General features: G+C 41.7%; 1 long non-coding RNA gene across 1 annotated transcript; it reads left to right on the top strand.

Annotated features, from left to right (window-relative positions):
• The first annotated feature begins 331 nt into the window (after positions 1–331).
• LOC311248172 lies at positions 332–7,937 on the top strand. Its single transcript, XR_014620925.1, has 7 exons — positions 332–437; positions 1,324–1,353; positions 1,525–1,579; positions 1,828–1,912; positions 2,351–2,424; positions 3,231–3,356; positions 7,816–7,937. It is a non-coding gene; the product is annotated as an uncharacterized lncRNA (long non-coding RNA).

Genomic DNA, 7,937 nt, shown 5'->3' with positions numbered 1-7,937 from the left:
ATTGCTGCACTATAGTCCATCCGTTGCAAGTCAACGCCCCCCCCCCCCCTCCATCCATTAACTCAACTGGACTGTCACTGTAATATTTATGTACAGTTGTACAGTGTCCCCCACCCACCCCTCCTACCCAACCCCCTCACCCACCCAACCACCTCCAATGTACAGTCAGATTGGTTATTTTTGGTTGAGGTTGAAAAAGCTATGTTGATTCAATATTTAATTACAGATACCATTTCAACATTTGAAAAACTGTCGTTGAATCAATTTAGTAGATTCCCCCTCCCCTCCTCCCCCTCCCCTCCCCTTCGAGAGGGTATAGTCCTAAGCAACTCGCGAGACCTAGAAGATCTCACGGGACTTGAGGTATTCAAACACTTTGGCGCGATGGATGGTGTCTTCACTGACTGCTTGACAAATAGTCTGAGCCAAACTCCTTGGTAAGTCATTGACAATATTATGTATTATGCCATTCACATACCATAATCTTGCTGTCATCGTTTGACTACATGCTACTTTGTGAATTATTACCGTGGTGGCAACTAGTAGGCTAGAACGAAGCTTGTTAGCATTATTAGCTAACATGCTAGATGGTACTTAACTGGTAAGTGAGTTCTTATGGGAATAGTATGATTCTGTTCAGATACCATCACCGGGCTGTTATCGTTTGACTAAATGTTATCTCTGTGCCGTGGCAAATAGTTTGGAGCTTGTTTGAGCAAATAGTGATGCATATTATTATAGCTACTAACGTTAGCTAGCTATCATGCTAGCTAACGTTATTCTGCCATTTTGTTTCGTGATTAAAATGTACGTTTTTAATAGTTACTTAAGCATTGGTGTAACTAGTGTTAACAAATACTTTATTATAGTTCAATTGTGTTAAACTTGGGACACAGCCATGGCTCTATTTTATTTCGTTTTGTATGTGAGGCATTTTAGCTTGCAGTTGTTGTGTTGCATTGTGGGTCTTCAGCACAAAGTAATCCCTTGCTGAGGGTAAGATGGTTTTCTGTCTGCTCAGACTCAGAATACTTAATTAACATGATCTGTGCTTCATAAAAAAACAGATATTATTTATCTGGTTTTGGTTATTTTGCACAGTAAATACTTATTCAGGCCTACCTGCAATTCAGAATTTAATCCAGCAGGGCGGCAGTGATGTTCATTCTGCCTTTTGTTATATATAAAAAATGGGGCTTTGAAAGACTGACATATTTGAACTTCTAGCTCCTGCTACTCTAAACATATATATATATATAATATACACAGTCTTGATAAATTGCATACAAGGTTTTTTGAATATTTTGATCGTCTTCTTTTTAGAATTCGCTGGCAATCATCGCCGCTATCAAGGTGAGTTAACTAACACATTCTCAAATCATGTTTTGTTTTTACCACCAGACATGCGCTAGGTATATGGAGCTAGGTACACTTGCTACTGTAGGTTATATGGTGCTCATTGATAACTACTTTGATGGTGCTTATTTTTTCCTTATTTTGTTAATTATGTTGCTCTTTCTCTAGGAATGCCAATGTATAACTCCAGCCCCTATTACCACACTGCCATTGATTCAGCTCAGTAAGTATTATCTTTCAATTCAATATTGTCTGTCTCTCTCACCCCACTTCAAACTTCACACCTTTATCTGTGTTTTCATCTCTGTCTTTCTGTCTCTCTCACCTCGACCCCCTCCACTTCACACAACACCTACATTGCCAAAGCCTTTGTCATTTGATGACACAGCAGTGCTATGTCTGTCTCTCCCTCTATCTCCGTCTCCCTCTCTCACTGGCATAACATTTTTATTGTCGTATTCAATATTTCAGAGATTCTTCGCCAGAGGAACTTGAAGCCATTCCTGAATTACCACCAGAGACCAGCAGTTGCACGCAGGCAGAGACTGCCTGTAGCGTGAGTTGAATTTTATACACAAGTTCACTGGTGTTTATTCTTATATAAAACGTCTCTAAAGACGTATGTTTACCTTTGCATTGATTGGCGGATTTTTGACTGAAGACATTGGATCTTTCCTGCTCTCCCATCCAAGTCCCAGGTTGTAATGACGTAATCATGACACTTAGTTGATTTTGAGTAGACAATTACTCGTTGCATCTGGGCTCATAGTCATAGCCATATAGGAATGACCGCTACACCGTCGCGCCAATAGCGGCCGAGGGAGGGAGAGTTAAGCGATTTCTTTGTCATTCAGACAGATTCTCCTATCTGCACCTATCTGACACGTATAGCCACTGATGGTGGAGAAGTGCTGTCCAATTAGCCATTTTGGGGAAATTCAGGCATAAAATAATATTCTGTTGTGTGTCACTGTCAAACAATCCAATATTTCAGAGATTCTTCGCCAGTTGCGGGAAGTATGTCACCACCTGAAGACGCAGACCACCACCTGAAGCCCATGTAGAATTGTGAGTTGAATTTTATACATGATAGATCAGTGGTTCTCAAACTTTTTACACCAAGTACCACCTGAGAATGTAGCTGGCTCTCCAAGTACCACCATATGACCGGTGTTAAAATACAGTCTATTCAGCTATGCACAGTTCACGCAGGAGGCAAATGTATTCCTAATACCATTATTTATTGTTAACTTTTGTCAGACACAGCCACAATGTACAAAGGGATAGCACTAGAACTAGCAAACGCGTCCACACAACTCATACAATGCAAGGGCATTGAGAACATAATAACTAACATTCTCACATAGCAAGTGAGAAAATTAAGAACAACTGTATTTCAGCAAATGTACTTAATCTCTATCTCTCTCTCTCTCTCTCTCTCTCTCTCTCTCTCTCTCTCTCTCTCTCTCTCTCTCTCTCTCTCTCTCTCTCTCTCTCTCTCTCTCACACAGCAAGCAATTGTCCATCATTCTCTCTCTCTCTCTCTCTCTCTCACACACACGCACACACACACACACACACACACACACACACACACACAATTATTTTGTTACAAAAACTTAATTTCCTGCATTCTGGTGCAGGACTTTTTGAAATTTGACCCTTTAAATGCCAGTTTGTGTGATGGCATCACAAATTATTGTTAAAATAAACACACAAAGTAAAATATGTTCAATAGGATAGGAGCCCCGCATTTAGTGATCTAGGAGGCAAGTATTTTGTAATAAGATCAGATAGATAGAGCAATCACAAAATAAAGAAATGAGGCTCATCGTGCTCGCAAGCCACTGTCTAAAGTCTAATTGTGTTCTCAGAGGGATGACACTGGTGATCTACACCTCTACCAGAGGCCAGCAGCCAGAGGGGGACCCTGCTGACCACAAGGCCATCTGAATCATCCTATGCTGAATTGACATGGATGGCATCTCCCTTAAGCTGATGTGAGTATAACTTCCATGTACAAACACAAACACACCCACTCTATCTATATCTCTCTTCTAGGACATGTCATCATCATCAAACCTTTATTTAATTCTTGGGAGAACAGTAGGGTTGTAAAAAAAAGTGTAAACATCTTCAAATCATTATTAACACATCCACGCTGTAAAGGGTTATTGCCCGCCATGCTTTGACCGCCAGATCTCGCGAGTAGGGTCGAGCTGCAGACTCGGAGCCTCGGTCCAGATTGGAACTTCCGCTCGGAGCCTCGGTCCAGATTGGAACTTCCGCCCTGCCACAGGACTATTACTCCTGTGACAGGGCAATGCGCTGATTGGCGGAAAGTACGGAAGTATCTCGAAGTACGTCTGACGTATCTCGAATTACGTCTGACGTTTCTCTACGTTAGCGAACATTAAACGTTGTATTCATAAAATAATATAAATTCAGCAGCATGGGGAGGGCCGGGGGGAGGGGAGGTACAGGTAGTAGAAGACATAGAGGTACAGGTCACATAATTATAGTACAGTGGAGAAGTAAAAATAGAATAAAAAGGCAGTGGAAACAATATACAATATTATTAACTCTAATAATAACACGCCTCGCGGGCTCATTATAATACGAGAGCCGTGGGTCTGCATTGTATAGAGCGGATCCCCCGGCCGTATTCAAGCGCTGGAGCGCTTTGCGATGGATCAAACTGTATTAATATAGTAGTAATAATAGTAGTTGGCTAGTTGCGCGCTTCTGGCCACCTCCCGCAGTGCGCGCATACACACATACTGTCTGTAGCCTATACAGTACGTGCAAAATTAGTTGTCAAGAGCCAATCGCACAGGTTGCCTCATCTCATCTGGCTCTGCAAATAGATCTAGAGTCTGAATATCATATATAGCCTTCTGATGATCTCTCTCTCTCTCTCTCTCTCTCTCTCTCTCTCGTCTCAAATCCATTCTGAGAACGGAATGCAGTGCCCGCGACGAGGGTCTTGATTGATTGATTGATTGATTGATTGATTGATTGATTGAAAATTGTATTAACAGATCATGCTGGACCTACAAAACAGTACATTACTGTTTCTCATTCCTGTACTGTTGTTTATACTCTGCTCCTGTGTTGTAACCCAACCCCCTCCAATGTACAGTAAATGACCAAGTATGGTTTTGTCAATATTCCAATGTACAGTTTTGCTTGTACAGTTGCACAGTGTCCCCCACCCACCCACCCCTCCTACCCGACCCCCCCCCCCCCCCAAGGCGAAAGTCTTTCTCTGGTCTGCATCCCCTTAACAATTGTGTGTATTGAGCTGTACTGTACTGTACCCATTCTGCAATCTGTTAATAAAATGTTCAATCAAGAATGGAGTGATTGACAGTGTCAAAGGCCTTTTGTAGGTCCAGCATGATCTGTTAATACAATTTTCAATCAATCAATCAATCAATCAATCAATCAAGACCCGCGTCGCAGGCACTGCATTCCGTTCTCAGAATGGATTTGAGAGAGATCATCAGCAGGCTATATATGATATTCAGACTCTAGATCTATTTGCAGAGCCAGATGAGATGAGGCAACCTGTGCGATTGGCTCTTGACAACTAATTTTGCACGTACTGTATAGGCTACAGACAGTATGTGTGTATGCGCGCACTGCGGGAGGTGGCCAGAAGCGCGCAACTAGCCAACTACTATTATTACTACTATATTAATACAGTTTTATCCATGGCAAAGCGCTCCAGCGCTTGAATACGGCCGGGGGATCCGCTCTATACAATGCAGACCCACGGCTCTCGTATTATAATGAGCCTGCGAGGCGTGTTATTATTAGAGTTAATAATATTGTATATTGTTTCCACTGCCTTTTTATTCTATTTTTACTTCTCCACTGTACTATAATTATGTGACCTGTACCTCTATGTCTTCTACTACCTGTACCTCCCCTCCCCCCGGCCCTCCCCATGCTGCTGAATTTATATTATTTTATGAATACAACGTTTAATGTTCGCTAACGTAGAGAAACGTCAGACATAATTCGAGATACGTCAGACGTACTTCGAGATACTTCCGTACTTTCCGCCAATCAGCGCATTGCCCTGTCACAGGAGTAATAGTCCTGTGGCAGGGCGGAAGTTCCAATCTGGACCGAGGCTCCGAGTCTGCAGCTGGACCCTATTGGATCTCGCTGTACAGCGTTATTGAGATCAATATTGAATTTTTTCGCCATGGCATTCAAAATTCATATATACACCCATGGCCGCCTAGTTATAGTTGAAAGTGGGGGTGCAAGATTCTTTTTTATTCTTTTTTTTTATTTTATTTTTTTTACATTTAATGAACACCTGTATGTGCAATTTCCTGCAATATAGAGCCTTCAATCTTGACCAAAATAAAGCTGCTCTTTTCACTATAAAACTCAGTTTATATTGCAGTATGATAGCTATAATAATAATAACTTCACTGCGAGGGCTCTTTTAGCTAACGCTAGCTAGGCACGTATGATAGCCAATTACTATTATAATAATAATAATAATAATAACTTTCCCATCCTCCCAAAGCCCCTCCGGCCCCGTTCACATCCGCAGCGGCAGTACCAACAACAACAACAATTAATTGACGCTATCAATAGCCCCAGTGAGCGCGGCGGCTGGCTGAATGAATGAATGAAAACTTTATTTAACAGATTGCAGAATGGGTACAATACAGTACGGTTCAATACACACAATTGTTAAGGTGATGCAGACCAGAGAAAGACGTTTGTCTTGTTTACATCAGGGTCCATAGCCCCTTTCGTGACTGTGCTGCACCGAGTGAATCCACAGTCACTTGCTCCTCAATGGGAAACCAACCTAGATTTACCCTGAAGGACTGGTTCTGGCCGAACCGTTCGTTATACAAGTATCACAGAGACATTACAAATGTGCTCACAGTTGCACGAGGGTTTCGGACAGAGATACGGGATGGTGCGCAGGCGCTGTGATCACCCAACGGCGGAAATAATGCCGCTTTGAGCAGTTTATAAAAAAATATTAAAAATATTTATTAGCAACGCCGAGCTTTCAAACCATCCCGTATCTCTGTCCGAACATATACAGAAATAAATACAGTAAAAACATACATGACATCATGACATTTATGGCATAGGGACATACATGACATACAGGTATATACTGTAGTACTGTTACATTTGTGACATATACGATATGCAAATAATATACAGTACTGTTACCCAGAGATCCTAACAGAAAATATTATATATATATGATGGGGATGAGACTGTACATTAGGAGGAGGGGGGGGGGGGGTGGACATTTACGGTGGCCAGTTTCGAATTGCAGTCTCCCGTAGGTGCTCTTTAAGAGCGGTTTTGAATGTGGGCAGGGGTAAAGTGGGTTTTAGGAGTGAGGTTAAGCAGTAGTCTGACCAGTTTGTTTTGTGATGTTTGTAATCTTGTTTTTAGTGCCTTTGAGGTGCTTTGGTACCATGAGGTGCAGGCATAGTCGTAGTACCCTTGAATGAGTACTGAGAGTACCCATGATTTTTGCCATTTTGTTATCGTGAAATTGGTATTAAATTTAATTCTGATTGGCATTAAAAAGTCTTAAAGCCTTAAATCTGACTGGGCTAAACCCTGGTTATTTTCAGCCCAATTTATTCATTTCACTGCAAACCATCTGATCAATATATCACCCATACTACATAAAGCATTTACTGACGATCACGTAATTATAAACGCCGCCCCCCCCCCCTTTCCTCCGTGCATGATGACGCATAACGTATACGATCATATACAGTTGAATTTTTTAATATAGCGTGTCTAGGGAATAAACGGCAATCGATGCATTTAGGTCTATAACTCACGTTCTAGGAATTACTACAGGAAATGATAAAACATACTTATATTCTAGAAGGTATTTTTGTATGAATGAAAAAGTATAACGTTCCTACATCCTGAACAATAGATAATCGATGTTGAATGCAGGCATTAAAGTGTTCCGTCTCAAGACGGATTTCCGTCAATTTGATTGGGGAGATCCGTCAATTTGATTCGCAGTCTAACGGAATTGACTACCTGGTATAATATGATTTGTAGATGCATACAGATTGAAACAAAATTGAGCCAATCAGAGGCGCCAAATATCATGAAAAGGGAATTTTTTCTACCGAGGCGGCGCCAAGCAGTCATCACTCAGGGACTCGAGTGGTTGCAGCTGGAGGCTATTGGGCGAGTGACATTTGCGAGGTCTGTCCGCCACATGGCAGGGTAACAAAATAGTTGTGTCCCCTGCTGTGGTTGTGAGTATAGTATACGTTTATTAGCTTAACTCCGTAGCAACATCACACAGGTGTATCTGTAGACAGTCTCCTCCCCACCGTATATATCTTTTTTCCTACCACCCACCCCCTCCTAATGTACAGTCCCGGACTTTCCAGTGAATCATAGTGTCCTTTTTTTTCATTTTCCCAGATGCACCATGCACCAAGGATCCAGCTGATTACTGCCAATCTGGAGGATTGTTCCTTATCTGCTCTTCACTTGTGCCACTGATTCATTGACCTTTTGTGGTGTGGTATGTTTTGATTTTTACT

The sequence above is a fragment of the Notolepis coatsorum genome, assembly GCF_963971535.1.
Source record: "Notolepis coatsorum genome assembly, contig: SCAFFOLD_1361, whole genome shotgun sequence".
In the NCBI taxonomy this organism is placed as follows: Eukaryota; Metazoa; Chordata; class Actinopteri; order Aulopiformes; family Paralepididae; genus Notolepis; species Notolepis coatsorum.
This window is presented reverse-complemented; position numbering and strand designations above follow the sequence as displayed.